The sequence below is a fragment of the Macrobrachium nipponense genome, chromosome 30 (assembly GCF_015104395.2).
Source record: "Macrobrachium nipponense isolate FS-2020 chromosome 30, ASM1510439v2, whole genome shotgun sequence".
Taxonomy (NCBI): Eukaryota; Metazoa; Arthropoda; class Malacostraca; order Decapoda; family Palaemonidae; genus Macrobrachium; species Macrobrachium nipponense.
Window position 1 is genome coordinate 68,845,407 of NC_087218.1, and position 20,217 is coordinate 68,865,623.

Consider the following 20,217-nt stretch of genomic DNA (forward strand, 5'->3'; position numbering starts at 1 on the left):
AATGGATTAATGTATATTGATAAAAGGGTGAAAGGGCAGATTTATCATTCGCGAGGAACCGTTATAAAGTTTGTCGATTGTTATCATAATGAAGACTTACTGCCGCCGTTGTAAATGAGCCAGTCGTCCAGTTTGCTAATGCAGTTAATCACGCTCAATTGAACTGAATTGGCCAGTGTTCACTGACTGTATTTGCCATCTCAACCAGAGTACTATTCTTCACTACTCTACCGACTGATGGAGCAGTGATGCACAATATCAACTATGTTCATTCCTCAAAACAAGTGGAAGATACTGGATCTAAAATCTGCTGGGGAGGTCAACTCCCGTCCAGTTCATCCTCTCGGGCAATGAATGAATGAATGGCCGTTAACTCATTCTCGGAATAAGCAAAATGTACCGAATTGAAATTTGGACTGTCTGGAAGGCCAATTCCTCAACTTCATTCACTGCTGGAAAATGTGGGATGTAAAATTTATTAATCACTGAGAGAAGTAAGAAAATATAGCGGGGGGAAACGATTGAGTCCTGCAACAAAAGAAATGTATAAAATGGATCCTGATTCATTGCTGGAAAGTCATTGTTTACTACTCTAGCTCTTCAGGGGAAAAATATCCAGCTCACATGAAAGTTTGCAAGGTGCTACAAGAGCAACTCCATAAGTCAAGTTGATCAATGGACATTGACAAATTCCTTGATATCAGCACGGTGTTAGATAGAATGCTTCGAGGGACTGACGTATACCTCTTTTGGTTGAATTATGCAATTCATTTATCCGCAGTACAATCATCAAAATATGCTACTCTTCAGTAGTTGAACGAGGGAAGAGGAGGGCTGGTGATACGTTACATTACTAAAATGCATTTCCTTGAGGGCATATTTTTCCCTAACAGTTTTTATTTAAAGCAAGTCATAAACTACATATGAACATAATACAATACACATCCACGCACACACAATTTATGTATATATATATATATATATATATATATATATATATATATATATATATATATATATATATATATGCACAACAGCTGAGTCACTAACAGCAGCGGGAGGGAGAACCAATGCGAAGAAAATGGAGGCGAAAATGTAAGTTTGCGAGCGACTCAATTTAGGTGACCGGGGTTTGGTAGTTCTTGCCATCAGCTTCAATTAGTGATAGCATTGTTCGTTTCCGGTCGGGCAGACACCCCGTCCTCCCCTAAGGATTCTTTTATACCTATTTGCAGAGGCTCTTGAGGAACGAAAATATCCTTCCTTTAGAGGATCCCTCGGCCGGCGAAGGACTTGGATATCGCTAGCGATTTCCATTCTCTTCTTTCTTTTAAAGCTTTTTCATATATTTTCTTTTTCGAAATCACCTTGAATTTGATTAATTTTTTTAGGTGGGTTTCATATCTCCTTTTCATTCTGCTTCATCTCTTCTTATTTTTATTCTTCTTTGACATAATTTCCTTACTGTAACACTTAGCAGATTTATTCGTATCACCTTCCGGAATAAAACGGGAAGTCCGGAGCTTAAACAGTGAAATACGAGATGGAGGTTGGGAAGCTGGTCTCAAAATTTCATGACCCTTGCTTGATCATTTCTGTTCACCCCTACACATTCAGTGCGGGACTTATCATCGTCGTCTTTTACGAGGGTATTTTCAGCCTAGTTCCCGATGAGTTGTTCGTTTCTTGTTCTAGAGAAATGCTCTTGAATCCCTACCTAATCAGTGGCGTACAAACTACCGGTAAACGCCCATCGTAGCCTCACCTGTGTTGGAAAAATTTTCTTTTGATTTTATAGCCAATAAAAGACAACAAACCAGTCAGCCCTCTAAGATTAATGGAGTAATGAAAACAATAAAAACAAACGCGCCAACACTCGCGACAAATAAAAGATCGACTGGGTAATTCCAGTGTTATCAAACATGCTTGGTTTCTGACACCTCTCCAACCCCGTAATTTCAGCATTATTATTATTATTATTATTATTATTATTATTATTATTATTATTATTATTATTATTATTCAGAAGATGAACCCTATTCACATGGAACAAGCCCACATGGGCCATTAACTTGGAATTCAAGCTTCCAAAGAATATGGCGTTCATTAGGAATGAATAAGATGAGGTAAAGGGTAATGCAGAAAGAAATCTGTTATTCAAAAAGAAAAAAAAATTACTTGATAGATAAAAATTTATTAAAATGCAAAAAGAATTCTATTAGGATAGTAATGATTTACATTTTCGCTTGACCATTTGAAGTTCCAATTGCTCGACATCCTCTGAAGGGAGGCTGTTCCGTTCCACAGTCCAACGGTGTCAGGAATAACGGACCTCTGGAACTGAGAAGTTCGACAGCGAGAAACATTGACTGCATATTGGTGCTGCTGTTCAGCGAATCTGGTTGCTCTCGACAGATAAAGGGGATGAAAATGTGTTGGTAAGAAGTATTAAAGTGGACTAACAATGTCATCAACTGGAACTAAGCGAAGGTGTTGGCAAAAATGAGATGCCAATGGAATGAAGATGAGCTAACTGCGGTTCTGTATGCGTGCATGATTTACTCCAGTACAGTAATTAGTCAATGTTTATTATTATCATTAACACCGGTTATTGCTATTGGCTGTCATTAATCAAGTTTTCGTTACAATAACAGTTTCATTTGGGACACTTATAATATTATACTTTATGCAACGCAACATGTAACTCAAGAACTGAGCTTCTCATTAAATTTAAAGAGACCTAATTGTTTTAGAAGGTTTTTGAGTAAGTTAGACGTTATGGGTCGGTAATTCTTTTTGAATAATATCTATACATTTAATTCTGAAAGATTCATAATGTAAATACGGGTACACATCGTACATATTTCCAGGACAGTGTAATATAGAGTAGATGCCCAAGATGTAGTCAGGGATCTATGTAGGATGTACTAGAAGGCCGTTGCAAGTACGCATTGATACTCATAGAGGAGTCAGCTTCAAAACCAGGAGCAGATTTTCTAATCCTGAGAATTCTGATAACAGAAATCACGCAAAAATGCAAGAAACTTTTATAGAAAATAAAGAATTTTCTGTAACACGACAGGTACAGAATGAAAATTATTCAAGTACTTTGCAATCCATAATTATTAAGTTAGAAGTGTTACTGCTAAATTCTCCAACATCTTCCACGTACTGTTTATTGCCTGATATATTTTTAATTTATTTCTTCTTCGTATGTTTATTTATTTTTAATTTTGTAACATATTGTCAATACGAGTATTTTGCCTTTAGCTACTTTTCGGTGTTGCTGTCCCGAAGATGTGTGTGTGTATCTGTATATATATATATATATATATATATATATATATATATATATATATATATATATATATATATATATATTGTAACATAAAAAAAAAATCTCTCTCTGGTAAGGATTTACGAGGAGAATATATCAGGAAAACAGTGACAACCCTTACTAATAAATTAAAATGTACTTTAATAACAATTAGTAAGGAAAATTAAAGTCACAAACAGAACATTAAACAAATTACGGACGCATTGCACAAAAGCAAAGACTCGCTATACAGCACTCATCAAGACTACTAATCACTAATCACTCAGCATTTTACAGTATAATACCCAAGTCCACAAAGCTTTACATCAACACAACATATAATTCACTGTAACATCAAAAAGTTAGTGGCAACCAACGTTACATCACACAAGAAAACGTCCAAATGGATAAACAGTACATTACCATATATTCCTCAAAAACTTGATACACTATTATAATCACTTGTTTGTTTCAGCTCCAACGAAAATCGTCGTTTTGGGCCTTTATATACCCGACTCACGCTAGACATCCATGGACCAAATATCATTGTTTCGGTACATTATCCTTGGCGACTACCGCCTACGCCAAGCGCTATACTGCCATCTGTTGTCTAGTGTACACACTTTTTTTCTATGCAAATATCAATTTTCAACCTTTTCTGCAATTTTACATTCAATAAATCAATATTCCTTTACATTCCCCCCCATTTTAACTCAGAGGCTCTCTCCCTCAGTCCATTCTGAATTTTCACTCTTACAGTCTTAAACATTAGCTACTTCCATTTAGCAACTGTCGGAGACTGCCACGTCGTTGGTAACAAGCACTTTCCTTTAAATAATCAACAGATCTAGAGAGAGAATTTGCAATGACATTTTCTTTGCCTGCTATAATGGTGAATATTTAGTTTGAATTTGGTTGCAAAAATAAAGACCATCTTAAAATTCTCTTATTGTTGTGCTTACATTTATTAATAAAGGTTAAAGGGTTATTATCAGTATATACGTCTATTTCAAAGTTACTGTTAAGCAAGTATATCTCAAAGTGCATTAAACTCAAAATTAAACTTAAAGCTTCTTTTTCAACAATACTGTAATTTAACTGGTGGCTATTATATTTCTTTGAAAAGTAAGATACAGGGTGGTAAAACACCATTATGTTCCTGTAATAATACACTGCCAGCTCCTACTTCACTGGAGTCTACCTGTAACTTGAATGGTAGATTAAAGTCTGGGGATTTCAGTACTGGCATAGACATTAACATGAGCTTAAGTTTATTGAAGGCATCGTCACATTCCTTTGACCACACAAACTTCACATCCTTTTTCAGCAACTCTGTTTAATGGGTAGGCTACATCTGAAAAAGTTCTTACAAAAATTTTCTGTTAATACCCCACTGTTCCCAAAAATTTCATCACTCCACGTTTAGATGTAGGGAGGGTCAAATTCTTTATGACCTCAATATGACAATCAACAGGTTTCACTTGGCCACTTCCTATTTCATGACCTAAATATTGAACTGCAGTTTTTCCAAATTCACATTTGGCAAGGTTTATCGTAACATTAAATTCTAATAACCTCTTAAAAAACATCATATACTTTTTTTTAATGTGATCTTCCCAGGTTTCTCCAACAATAATAATGTCATCTAAATAAACAAATCACCTTCGAAATCCTTCAAGATATAATTCATCTGACGTTGGAATGTCAAGGTGCATTACATAAACCAAATGGCATTACCTTATAATTATAAAGTCCATGGGTGTAACAAATGCAGCAATATCCCTGCTGTTTTTGTCTAACTCAATTGATAGTATCCTTTCAATAAATCAATTTTACTTAAAAAAGGAAACTTTGCTACATTATCAATTATATCTTCTACTCTGGGCATAGGATATGAATCTTTTATAGTTTACATTATTTACCTTTCGATAGTCTGTACACATTCTTGCACTTCCGTCAGGTTTGTCGACTAGAATACATGGGCTAGCCCATTCACTATGGCTTTCCTCTGCTAGTCCGTGTTTCAGTAAATAGCAACTTCGGTCTTTAAACTGTTGTTGTTGCCTCGGCGACATTCTGTATGGACGCTGACTTATTGGAGTCTCTTCTCTCAACCTGATTTTTTATGTTGTACTCCTTTTATCCTTTTAGCATGGTCTGAAAATAGATCTGAAAAGTTTTGAATTAGCACTTTAAAATCATGCTGCTGTTCATCAGATAAATGAATACATAACTTCCTAAATTTTTCATCATCACTCAAATAATCTGTATTTTTTAATCTAAGTTCAATTTCTTCTTCAACGTCTTTTCATCATCCTATTTTGCAATTGACAACACTCCACTGGATTCGTTATACTTCTTTAATTTGTTAATATGGTAAGTTTTAACTTTCCTCCGTCCTGTAGGAAATTGAATTCGATAATTAACATCACTTACTTTTTTCCTTCACCGTGCAAGGTCCTATATACTTCTGGTTAAAAACCTTACCAGCTGTAGGGAGATACACTAGAACCTTATCACCTATGTCGAGTTCATGTTTTGCAGCCTTTTTGTCGTAATTTCTTTTCATCTCTTCTTGCACTACTTTAAGATTCTCATGTGCTACTTTCCATATTTTCTTTATTTTTTCCTTCATTTCTTGTAACGTGCTAGAATCCTTCTCATCTGAAATCAACTGATTCTTTATCACCTCCATGGGTGACCTTACCTGATGGACATATACTAACTGAAAAGGAGAATAACCCAACGATGACTAGTACGCTATCACGAACGGCAAATAGCAACATTGGTATGTGTCGACATCCCATTCCTTTTCATTTTCACAACAGTACGTGCGAAGCATGGTTTTGAAGTTCGATGAAATCGTTCGACCACTCCTTGTCTCTGTGGGTGATAAGGAGACGATAAACAATGCTTAATATTCTGACAGGCTAAAAATGAGGTAAACTTTCTAGACGTAAAGTTTGGTTCCTTGGTCGGTTTGAACTTCTTTTGGCAAACCTACCAGCGAGAAGAACTTGTTAAGCGCTTCAATATCTTATCAGCACTCACTGTTCTTAAAGGAATAGCCTCTGGAAATATGGTAGCACTAACATAATTGTCAGCAAATACTCGTTACCTTTGCTAGACCTAGGCAGAGGTCCTACACAATCCAAAACCAGTTTCTCAAAGGGTTCTCCTGAACTTCAATGGGTTGCAATGGCATCACCTTAGGGTCATGTTGAGCTTTACCTACTTTTTGACATAAATCACAATTTTTACAATATTCACTACAATCTTTCCGCATCTTAGGCCAAAAAAAAATACACCTTAATAATTTCTCATAAGTTTTGTTTATACCTAAATGACCAGAATAACTACAGTCATGAGCAATACCATACAACAAAATTCTATAACTACTTGGAATAACCACTTGTTCTACAACATCATAACATTTCTACTCGTGAACTTCCTCATTAGGATTCCATCCTTTACAAAAAGTAACATTCCTTGCCTTCTCGATATCATTTATATCAACAAGGGCATTATCTCTTATTACCTTCAAATTATCATCTTCAATTTGAGATTTAACAAATTCTTCCTTATTAACTTTCAGCATTCGCAAAGGAGTACTGACTTTACTTACTTGTAGTGTTTCCGGACCATCTTTAAACAAGTTTGTAAATCCAAACCGTCGTCATCATTTACCTTTCCTTCGGCACTCTTAACTTATTGTAGTAACTGCACAAGCAGGAAATAAGTTTGGAAATGTACATTCAACTTCTGTAATAAATGAAGAATTAAGGGTTTATCTGTCATAATTGGATTACTGCTACCAAAAAACTTTGTCTCCACATACATCATTTCCAAGAATTAACTCTACTCCTGACACTGGGATTTCTCTCACCAAGCAATTTTAACATATCCCGAAATTAACGGAGTTTCTAACCTTACTTCTACTAATGGATGCTGAAAAATTCAGGTCCAAACCCTAACCCCGCAGAAGTACATACTCTCCAGTATCCTTCCACTGGTCATACATATTTCTTATCATTACAGACTGTACCGCTCCGGTATCTCTTAACCACCTTACTTTCCTTTTTTCAACACAAGGGAGGTGTAACCAACATCTCCCATAAAAGGGTCATACAATTCAGTACCTTGGATGTGGACTTCTCTTCAGGTAGTCTCACTCCATTTCCTTTTACAATATCCTCAATACAACCAACATTACTAACATTTTGAACATCATTGTTACCTATTTGTAACCTATATTCTCATCAACATCACATATATTATTACTGTCGATGCTATCGTTACAATACCTCTTACCTGGCCTAAGGGGAGAAGCAAACAAACTAGGACCTCTGTCACCACATGCTTGTGGTTGATTCAACAATGCAATAGTATTTTCAGGTTATGATCATCCTTAAAATGTACAGGTTTATCTTTAACTTTATTACCACTTGAATTGGACGGTTATTGTGCGATGTGGGACAACTCCTACTGATGTGTCCTGGTTTGCCACAACTGAAACATACAAAATCTCTAAAATTTTCGCCTATATTTTGGTAACTAGGTGTAAACTGATCATTTACACTGTATCCTGCTTTTCCAGCACTAACACTAGGACCAGAATTATTTTGACTTGCCCCTCTACCACCTCTATTAAAGGATTTATTATAGACTCCACGAGATGATACCTGTGAACTCGTAGTCTTACCTTGTGCCTTGTAATTTTGCTGCTCTTCCCAACTCTGCTCCTTCCAATTTTAGGAGTGACGTCAGTATTATATAGCTTATGGGTCAATGCATAATTATCAGACAATCTAGTGGCTTCATCGACATTATCTACATCACGTTCCATCCAAATATGTTTTAATAAGTGGATTAATACCATCCTTGAACTGCTCAAGCAAGATAAGTTCCTGAAGTTTACCGAAATCACCATTAACTTCTCGGGCATTCATCCACCTATCATACCACAGGCGTTGTTCCGTGCATACTCCATATGAGTACGACTGTCTCTTTTTATCCAGCTTCTGAACTTCTCTCTATACCTCTCTGGCACCCATTCATAAGCTTTCAAAACTTCGATTTAACTCTCTCATAATCCTTAGAATCATCTAAAGATAAGGCAGCAAATACTTCCCTAGCCTTTCCTCGAAAGGTTTGAACCAACGTGCTCCATGACGTTCTCGGCCATTCACGCTGTTCTGCCACTTTCTCAAATTGTAAAAAAAATGCATCCACTTCATTTTCAACAAAAATTGGTACACTTTTTACTGCATTGTCTATACTAAAAGATTTTGGTATTTCTCTGGACTTTTCTTCTACTTCAAGTTTCTTCATCTCTAGCTCTATCCTCTTTTGCTCAACCTCTTTCTCAGCTTCTATCTTCTTTGCTCAACCTCAATCTTCCTAACCTTTTCAGCTCTCTCATTTTCTAACTTCTTTAGTTCAACAGCTTTCTCATTCTCTAATCTAACTATTTGCAAATGAATCTGCATCTGCTCAACACTCATCCCTTCATAAAAAAGTTTGGACTTTTTTTGGTTTAACCTTGCGTGACTTGGTTTTTTCACGTACGGCTTTGGCACCTTCCTCTTCACTTGCACTACCCTCTGTATTATTTTCACTAGCGCTTTGCTGGCTATCAGTTTCTTCCTCTTCCCAACTCATTAGTAACAACCCTTCCTTATCAGACAAAAGGCCTAAAGTTATTAGCGCCTCACTTACTTTATTTGAGATTTCTTGCTTCCTTGCAGATTCTGATACTTCTACATTATAGTACCTAGCTAGAACAATCCAGTCTATTTTAGTTATACCTTCTAACTTTTCACCACTAGGACTACGTATGAAATCTTTCAAATCAAACATCTTTAATAACCTGCTCAAAATAACACAGCAAGACAAATATAGCACTAACACTATCACAACTCTCCCCCTCTCTAAAGTACATGGAAGTACTGAAAAGCAATTAACAGTAGGATACGTCAAGTTATGGTCGAATACGCTCGACATGAATAAAAGCAACAATTAGTAAGGATACGTTCGGGTTCGTTCGATAGAATGAGTAAACATTGAGTATGGATATGTTCGAGTTTCGTTCGATAGAATGAGCAAAAACTGAGTAGGGATACGTTCGGGTTTCGTTTCGACAGGCCCCCAATGTAACATAAAAAAAAAAATCTCTCTCTGGTAAGGATTTACGAGGAGAATATATCAGGAAACAGTGACAACCCACTATAACTTAAAATGTACTTTAATAACAATTAGTAAGGAAATTAAAGTCACAAACAGAACATTAAACAAATTACGGACGCATTGCACAAAAGCAAAGACTCGCTATACAGCACTTCATCAAGACTACTAATCACTAATCACTGCATTTTACAGTATAATACCCAAGTCACAAAAGCTTTACATCAACACAACATACAATTCACTGTAACATCAAAAAAGTTAGTGGCAACCAACGTTACATCACACAAGAAAACGTCCCAAATGGATAAACAGTACATTACCATATATTCCTCAAAACTTGATACACTATTATAATCACTTGTTTGTTTCAGCTCCAACGAAAATCGTCCGTTTTGGGCCTTTATATACCTGACTCACGCTAGACATCCATGGACCCAAGATAAAATCATTGTTTCGGTACATTATCCTTGGCGACTACCGCCTACGCCAAGCGCTACTGCCATCTGTTGTCTAGTGTACACACTTTTTTTCTATGCAAATATCAATTTTCAACCTTTTCTGCAATTTTACATCAATAAATCAATATTCCTTTACAATATATATATATATATATATATATATATATATATATATATATATATATATATGTATGTATGTATGTATGATTATAATCACTTTCGCACGTGATTCGTTTATCACACATATCCACAGGTGCAAAATAATAGACAGGGTGTAGGTCCTGACCGGTTTCGGCTTTATTTTCAAGCCATTGACAAAGGACTGATACATAGTATTAGAATTCACAAGTATATATACTACAGAGACAGCACTGACGAACATACACACAACCGTTTGAGACTGTAGATCCACCCACAGGCAGGTGTCAAGGTAGGAGTGGTTTTCAAAAATCATTTGGCTAAAATTTACTATAAATTCCCAAGGGATACTACCGATTAGGGTACCCAACAGATAACCAGTCCACACCTGACAGGTGTCAGGGAGGCGGGGTTGGACATCTCATTACCACTACTGCCCCCTTACTGTGTTTACAAATATAATAATCCTAGTTCCGTACATTTCTAATACCTACCTTCAAATTTTTTAAACAGTTTACAAATTTCTTTTGATATTAAAGGATCAAGTTTATACATTCCTTGACTGATGTTCATATTATTATTGTAACTTTCTTTTTATAAAACTAGATTCAATGATATTCCTTTCCATTGCATTATTAGAACACACAAGCTTTTTTGCCCCTTCCCAATTAATTGCATGATTGTTCTCACTAACATGTACAAAAATACCACTATTTCCCTGTGCATATCTCACACATTGTTTAGGTTGTTCTATTCTTTTTTTGTAGTGCTTTCCCCGTCTGACCAATATAAAAGTTGTCACAAGACTTACACGGAATTTTATATACACATCCTCTAACATTGTCGGGTGAGTTCTTAATAAGTACCTGTTTCATTGTTTTATTGTTTTTAAAAACTACATTAACACCAAAATTCTTCAGGAGATGTGGGATATCTTTCATATTATTATTATAAGGTAGTACAAGCAAATTTTTGTTGTTGTAAGGTTCTTTTTGATTTTGATACATGATCTTTTTTGCCGCTTTTAATGCATTGTTTAGTACACTATCTGGATATTTCAATTTCTTGCCTGTATTCCGAATCTTATCTATCTCCTCATCTATATATTCTGGGCTACATACCCGTAGTGCTCTTAAAGAAAAACATAGATGCAAACACCTGATCTTTTTACCTTATTGTTTGTCCAGAATAGAAATGTACATAGGAAGAAATATTAGTAGGTTTTCTGTAAACACGATATTTAAACACTACTATTTCTCCGTATGAGGACATCCAAAAAGGGTAGGCAACCATCTTTTTCCATCTCCATAGTAAATTTAATTGATGGTACTACTTGATTTAGCCTGGCAAAAAAGTTATTTACATCTTCGTTCTCTGGCCATACATAAATTATGTCGTCAACATATTTAAACCAAGGTACATTGCGTGGAATTATATTGTTTAAGATTTTCTTTTAAAAAAATTCCATAAATAAATTACTTAGTACTGGAGACAGAGGGTTTGCCATTGCCATACCAAAATTTTGAGATTAAAATTTTCCATTGAATTCAAATATATATATATATATATATATATATATATATATATATATATATATATATATATATATATATATATACATAGTGTGTAGCCAAGCATATATCATTAAACATGTCGATAAACCCTTGCATGCCGAGTGACACCCATTCACGTATATAACGGCTGACGTACAGCATAGTTCAAAAACATCACAATAAAGGAAGATATTTATTGACTCATACCTAAAGCCAAATTGTTTGACTCTGTTTTTACCGGTCGCCATTAAATATTGATGTATGATTCGAACGACTTTTCTTCCCGGGGACGAGTGAGCCATTCATTTAATAACAGTGATGGGAGTCGGTGATCCTTCAAGTTTACATAAATAAAAGAAGCTATCAGATCAGCCTCGCTCGAGGAGAATTTCAGGGAAGCCCGATTCATTAAATTAGCTTTGCCTTTCTTATGAGGTTGGAAAAGGACGGAAGATGATTGTGTACAAATAAGGCTGTAAAGGGGCCTGCTACCTACGTACTTCTCTCTATCCCTCTCCATACATAAACTCATACTAACACACACACACACATATATAAATAATAAATAAATATGTATATATTATACTAATAATATATTATATAGTATGTATATATATAGTATATATTTTATTTTGATTTATTTATTCATTTTATATATGTAATGTACACAAAAAACACTTATTTAACACAATCAAATCTTCCTAATTCATATATACGTGTGTGTGTGTTTATATGTGTGTATGTGTATACAATAAATATATGTATGTATATAATATATATATATATATATATATATATATATATATATATTATATATATATATATATATATATATATATATATATATATATATATAATATATATATTCTTATTGTCAATGGTGACTTTGTCATTGGTAACACAGTTTCGTGACAAATGATGGCATGGGACTAATGCCTAAAACATAAGTTATTCAACGAAGACGCGAGGGCCATCCTGCTTAATAAAGAAGAATTGGGTAATATATGCCCCAATTCCTTTCTTTGGCATTAATTTACTGGTGCCAACAGCAGGAGCAGAAGGCCTTGCCTCATATTGTGCAAGGGGAAACAGGGACTTTGGGATGATGACGACCCGTCTCTGACAGAGGAAGGGATGGTGAGACCACAGTAGAAGAACCGATCGAAACCTGTCCAAGGTGAACATAGAACTAAAGAAAAGTATTCATTACGGAGTGTGGAAGGGAAATAAATATATTCGAAGAAGGGCCCACCTCGGACACTGGAAGGGGAGCAAGGACTTCACAGACCATCTAGGGAAGAGCCGCCTCAGACAACGGAAGCGGTGCAAAGATCATCAGTGAAATTCTCGTCTTAAGGCCGCCAAAAGTGGGCGGAGTCTCGTGTTAGCGCGACCTCGCCGGCAACCGGACATTGCTAGGTTCGGGATCCCGATTTTACACCCGATATCGAAGATCGCGATGTACTACTCTCAGTTTATTAGCATCCCTCGCCACGTTAACACCTCAGGGTGACAACATACGCTGATCGAGAATTTTGGGCTGATTTCATCCAACTTTACCAAGATAATCCTCGCCTTTGGGAAATAAAATCCAAAGAACATTGTGACTAGAGAGAGGAACGATGCTTTCGTAATACTACTAGAAAAACTACGTGAGAAATACCGTTGGCCACAAAAGAAGTAGTCATTGCGTGCCTTTACAATGATAGGAACACAATCAACTCTACAGCCATTAAGTTAGTAGGCCTAAGAATTGAAGCTGAATGAAAATGGTAGTTGTGGAAATTATATATATATATATATATATATATATATATATATATATATATATATATATATATATATACTTTCATTCAGCTTCAATTCTTAGGCTTACTGACTTGATAAATCTAGAACTTATTGTGTTGCTGTTTTTATAAATACATAGACCGGAAAATAATTTTTGTTATGATATAGAACTACAAGTTTCATTCTACTACAATAACTTAGACCTATTGATTTAGTTAATCTAGAACTTATATACAAATGCACACACGTATATATATACATATATATATATATATATATATATATATATATATAATATATATATATAGTACACGTGTGTGTCCGTATGTACATACATATGCGCTAATTTAAAGATAATCTTATAAAATTAAACCAATCTCGTGGTTCTAACTTTAGTTCATTAAGCAGTGCATCATGTGATAGCTTATTTCTTTACGTTATCCACTGTTTAACCCATTTCCTCCTTTTACTCTGTGTCCCAGCAGCCCCTCTCAACGTTAATAAATACAACGTTAATAATATTAATATCTGCTCACATCGACGTCTTCGATGAGACTGAAGATCGCATGCGATCATCTGAATAGTGTCTGGGTAATCACGATTTGCTTGCGATCTGAGCTAGATCGAAATCGCCACCCAGTCAGTCGCCACCGACGATCGTTGCGTGTATGGTGGCCTTTAGACTGAGGCTGGAGAAGACCAGTCTCAGATTGAGGAAAAAGGAGAGAAGACCATGGGAAGACGACTCATTGCTGACTGTAGGACAGAAGCAAGGACCATCAGGGACGACCTGTCTCATACTTTGCAAAAGGAGGAAGGTCCAGAATCCGATGACACATCTCGGTTTGTGGAGGGGGGAGGAAATACCACCGAAACAAAGGAGGTAGAGCACAAACCATCACACCCGAGGAAAACCACTGAAGGGTGATACTACTGCTCAGAGGCGGAGGGGGGAACAAGAACCAACTTCAGGGTTTTCAATGCTCTCGACAGGCATTTTCTGCATTTCGGCATACAAGAACATCTTCGTTTTTGTAGTTGAAATACAAGAACAATCGTCTCTAACTCTTCATATCAATGTAGAAAGACCATCCTAGGGTTAAACTTCAAGGCCAATGTTATCAATTCTATTTCAGCTTATATGTAATATATTTTAATTTTACCGATCCCGTCTTAGTGCCAACAAGATTATCATTCTTAAAATAACAGATGCTACAGACACTAATTTCATCTCAGTAAGTACGTACAACCAATTATTAAAGTTTAGGAAATATATTACGGATTTAATACTAAAATTGTTAACACTCGTGTGGGGTTCTCCGTTCATCGAATGATTTTCAGAATGGAAATTAACTAAGGCTAAACAGGAGGGAAACTTCATTAAATTCAGATCTCGAATGTGAACGATTCCCTTTTACGTTTCAACTACTTATAAGAAGGAGCTTTTCGTTATTCAGCCTTAAAATATCTCTTGCCATGAATGAACTTGATTTGGGGCTTCATTTACATCTGGGAATCTTAAAAAAAAAATTGGCGGTATGAAAGAACGTTTACTGCTGCCTTAAAGTTAAGGCGTGTTTAAACAAATTACTTGAAACTGTCGTTTTTGATTTAGTTGGCGTTATGCCAGCATGGGATCGTGCTCATAGAGCAGCCACTAACGTTGAATTTCCTTTTACACCGAGAATTATTACAATATATAATTTGCGATTCACTGAGTGAATGAAAAGATTTTACCTACGCTGACAGGACCACCATCTGTATGAGTTTGATTTTTGGGTGAGCTTTCTGACAGAGCTGCAGTTACAAAGAGCTTCGTTACAAGGATTCGAAAGCTGATGGAACGAAGTATGACGAAATCAACTGACAGATTTTGACGGCAACGAACGGCATAAGAAGTATTTAGGAACGTGCAATCTTCTTCCGGAAGCCGAACTACTCGTAATCGCAAAAGCAGTCGCACTAGAATGCTTGCTTGTATGCTTGTATGGTGTTTTTACGTTGCGTGGAACCAGTGGTTATTCAGCAACGGGACCAACGGCTTTACGTGACTTCCGAACCACGTCGAGAGTGGAATGGCCGGGAATCGAACCCGCGACCACCGAGGTGAGAAGCAAACACCAAACCAACCATGCCACTGTGGCGCTTCGCACTAGAATGAGGGAACTGTATTAATCAAAATGAAGATCACTCGATCATCGCTGGAGCTTTACTCATCACCATATTTACTCCAATAACCCACACGCCCTTGATGACACCTTCTGCCTCTCAAAACCACACCTATGAAATGTTTGTTGCAAGTTTCAATGATCTACTGGAATCAAATTATTTCTTTTAAGAATTAATTTTTTTAGGGCAGAGCTCTCTTCTTCTACTCGGCCGTGGAGAAGGCATTGCGTATAAACTCATGGGACTGATTAATCATGAAAGCTGAGCGCTCGAAAGCTTATTGTAATATATATATATATATATATATATATATATATATATATATATATATATATATATATATCTATATATGTCAAATTCATCTTTAAAAGTGTGACCCAAAATAGCTGAATTCATGCTGCCCTAAAAATAAGACTTTTGTCTTCCGTCTCCATCGATTTTTATAACCTTTTGTATTATTTAGATAATTTCATCACGGGAATTAGTTTATAACAGGTATTTAGTATGCTTACAGCCATCTATCCATATTAATTTTGTATATATAACTATGTGTATATATATGTATATGTATATATATATATATGTGTGTGTGTGTATATATATATATATATATATATATATATATATATATATATATATATATATATATATATATATATATATATTTACATAGGCCACATCATGAATAACTAATATACGAGGCATAGTTTTCGGTAATGAGACACTTTAATCTAGAATATCTTACTTTAAGAAGAAACCATAGTCAATAAGAAAAAAATTTCAGAGGGAATGAAATATCCCCTTAACACTGATGATTTCATTTTTATTATTTAACAATGATAATGACAGACATCAGGAGGCAACTGTCTTCCGTTTGTAGGCAATTCTATTTGAATGGGCGAGACTGCAAGCCACATAATTTTGGACATCTCGAACTAATGAACCTGTTCACAATATATACAATAATATATACATACATATATATATATATATATATATATATATATATATATATAATATATAATAGATATATATAATATATATATATATAGCTATATATATATACATATATATATATATATATATACCATATATATATATATATATACTATATATATATATATATATATATAATAATATATATAATTATATATATACATATACATATATATAAACATATACGTATATATACAAATATAGTATGGATAGATGGCTGTAAGCATACTAATAATTGCACAAAAATGAATGAGTATCTGTATAAACTAATTCCCTGTAATGAAATTTTCTAAATAATACAAAAGGTTATAAAAATCGATGGAGACGGAAGACAAAGGTCTTATTTTAGGGCAGCATGAATTCAGCTATTTTCGATCGCACTTTTAAAGATGAATTTGACATTTCTGACCGATACTCAAAGGACAGGCAGAAATTCTGAGTAAAAATCGTATTCCTCACTGCAGCCAGGTAGTGTTGTGTGAAATTTGCATTGAGTGGTTTTCATTACAATGTTCGATTTTAAATTTGTAGCGCACTTAGGCTATAACGGTTATCATGATAATTAGTGTACTTGTCAGGTAATTGCACCGCACTTTCAATATGTCAAGTACATTTTCTTGTGCAGCACTTAATTTTTCGACATTTTGAAATAGCTAAAAGTGGGGTTCGTTAATTTTATAATATCTGTGTTGACACAGAAAAAAATAAAATTTTCTTACAACACGTTACACAAAGCTAAACAACTTCCCCAAATCCTTGCAGCAAGCATACTTATTCCATAACAATTGGTTGCAATAAAGTGCTTCCTAACGAAAGCTTAACCAGAAAGACAGTTGATAAAAATGTGGGGCTTGAACGTTTTTGCCCATTGTATAAGAGCTTAGTCGTATTTAGAGACGTTATTAAAGGAAATGTGACAAAAATCAATGATCATTACATTCGACATTATATATATAGATATATATATATATATATATATATATATATATATATATATATATATATATATATATATATCATATCATAGGAACTTCATCTTACATCAACATACATACGAGTACTGTTTAAGTGCATTAGACCTGGAAGCACATCATACACGACATAATTATGTAAAATAAACACATAATGAGTATTATATGGGAATTTCCTGTAGACGGATAACGACGTCACCGCTGAAAGCTGACTCTCTGACATATGATACTTTTGTTTCATATTCTGCGAATGTGGAAAGTGACATTCTTCCCCTCTGAACCTGACCATCCTCATTCTTCCCTGAATAATGAAGAATATGACAACTGAATACAATAATAATAATAATAATAGGAGAAAAGAAGCAGTGAAATATTTTGTAAATTTTTGTATATAACAAGAAGAAAATAAAAAAAACAATTGTTTATTTTGTCTTTTTTACCTAATAATAGTAATATAAATAGTACGAAGAAAAAACAACGAAAGGAAGATGATGATTCACTGGAGGAACAACAAAAGCAAAGGAAATAACAGACGGTAATTTTTGAACAAGGACACCAACAATGTGTAACAACAACCATTATAATACAAACAGAAAAACAACAGTAAATCTTCATCTTAGCCAAATCTTAATTACTTTTCATGAATTTTGCACTCTACGCTACAGATCTACAGCTCTGAAAGAATTTCCCGCTGACACTACTGCGACATACCCATCAGTCACGGAGTCTCCTTGAGGGATCACATTACGTCCTTGGAACTCACCCTTCTCCTTCAGTAGTCATGCGCCACTGTGACTCATTACATATGGTACCAGTAATAACTTTCTCTCTCTCTCTCTCTCTCTCTCTCTCTCTCATACATACGTACACACACACACCTATATGTATATATATATATATATATATATATATATAATATATATATATATATATATATATATATATATATATATATATATAAATTTATGGCCTCTTGAACTGTACTGTGACCCAATGTTGATCCTATCGCACTTTTGAATCTGTAGAAATAATATGAAGTATCATGAGAAATTCCCCTTCGTTTCTCGTTGACGAATATAGTTTGTTTGTATGGTGTTTTTACGTTGCATGGAACCAGCGGTTATTCAGCAACATGACCAACGGCTTTACTTGACTTCCGAACCACGTCGAGAGTGAACTTCTATCACCAGAAATACACATCTTTAACTCGGGAATCAAACTCGCGGCCACCGAGATGGCAGGCCAGGACCATAACGACCACGCAACTGAGGCGCTTTTAACGATTATAAAATTTACGTGAATTAATGCAATCATTTTCTCAAAAAGGAAGATTCAACCAAACGTATTTCGTCATCGTCATCAGTCTAATACATCATTGATCAATATATAACAAGTTCGCTTAATCACTGGTCCTACGAACAGTGAAGTTCAACAACGTTGGGTTCGATCACTACTAGATGTGCCAGACTTTTTGTACTTCGGGATCTTCAAGGTACTCGAGGTAGCGCTATCGGTAACTACGGCTTCAAGGTACTTGAGGTAGCGCTATCGGTAAACTACAGCTTCAAGGTACTTGAGGTAGCGCTATCAGTAAACTACGGCTTCAACGTAACTTGAGGAAGCGCTATCGGTAAACTACGGTTTCAAGGTACTTGAGGAAGCGCTATCGGTACTACGCTTCAAGTCCTTGAGGTAGCGCTATCGGTAACATACGGCCTTCAAGGTACTTGAGTAGCGCTAATCGGAAACTACGGCTTTCAAGGTACTTGAGGTAGCGTATCGGTAAACTACTGGCTTCAAGGTATTTTGAGGTAGCGCTATCATACTACGGCTTCAAGGTAACTTGAGGAGCGCTATCGGTAACTACGGCTTCAAGGTACTTGAGGTAGCGCTATCGGTAAACTACGGCTTCAAGGTACTTGAGGTAGCGCTATCGGTAACTACGGCTTCAAGGTACTTGAGGTAGCGCTATCGGTAAACTACGGCTTCAAGGTACTTGAGGTAGCGCTATCGGTAACTACGTCATCCCATCTATTTACTAGAAAACCAGAAGGGAAACACCTGCAGAAACAAGTCCCTCCAAGGGAAACAACAAATTAGTGATGCAACGTCGGCCTATGCACCTAAGGTCCGTGGCTAATTGGCCAGGGGTGTTACAGCGCTGGGAAACAGGAAAAACCTAAAGATGGTAAATTCCGAGCCCACACCACGATTTGAATCGAGGAAACACCCTTAATTTAATATTTTTTAGGATGCCTTTTTCGATACCTCAAGAACCGGGTTTGATATCCACTGGGGGTATTGAAGCACTATTTTAGGATCACATGATACTGATGAGATTAATATACATGCCTAGCCAACACAGTGTAAGACTAACATAAATAACCCATGCAGAAATAACATGCAATTATTAATCAGACCCAAGCCGAAATAATACGAGATTAATACCCATACCAAAGCCAAGTGAATAAAAGATCAAAACAAATGTCGATACTAGAAAATACGAGATTAATATCCATACCCTAACGGAGTGAATATGAGATTAATAACCATATTCAATCACAGAGACGCCAAAGCCAAAAAGAATCTGATATGCCCAATCTGAGAGGTTCGTCCACATACTCAGGACGAGAGAAAATAAG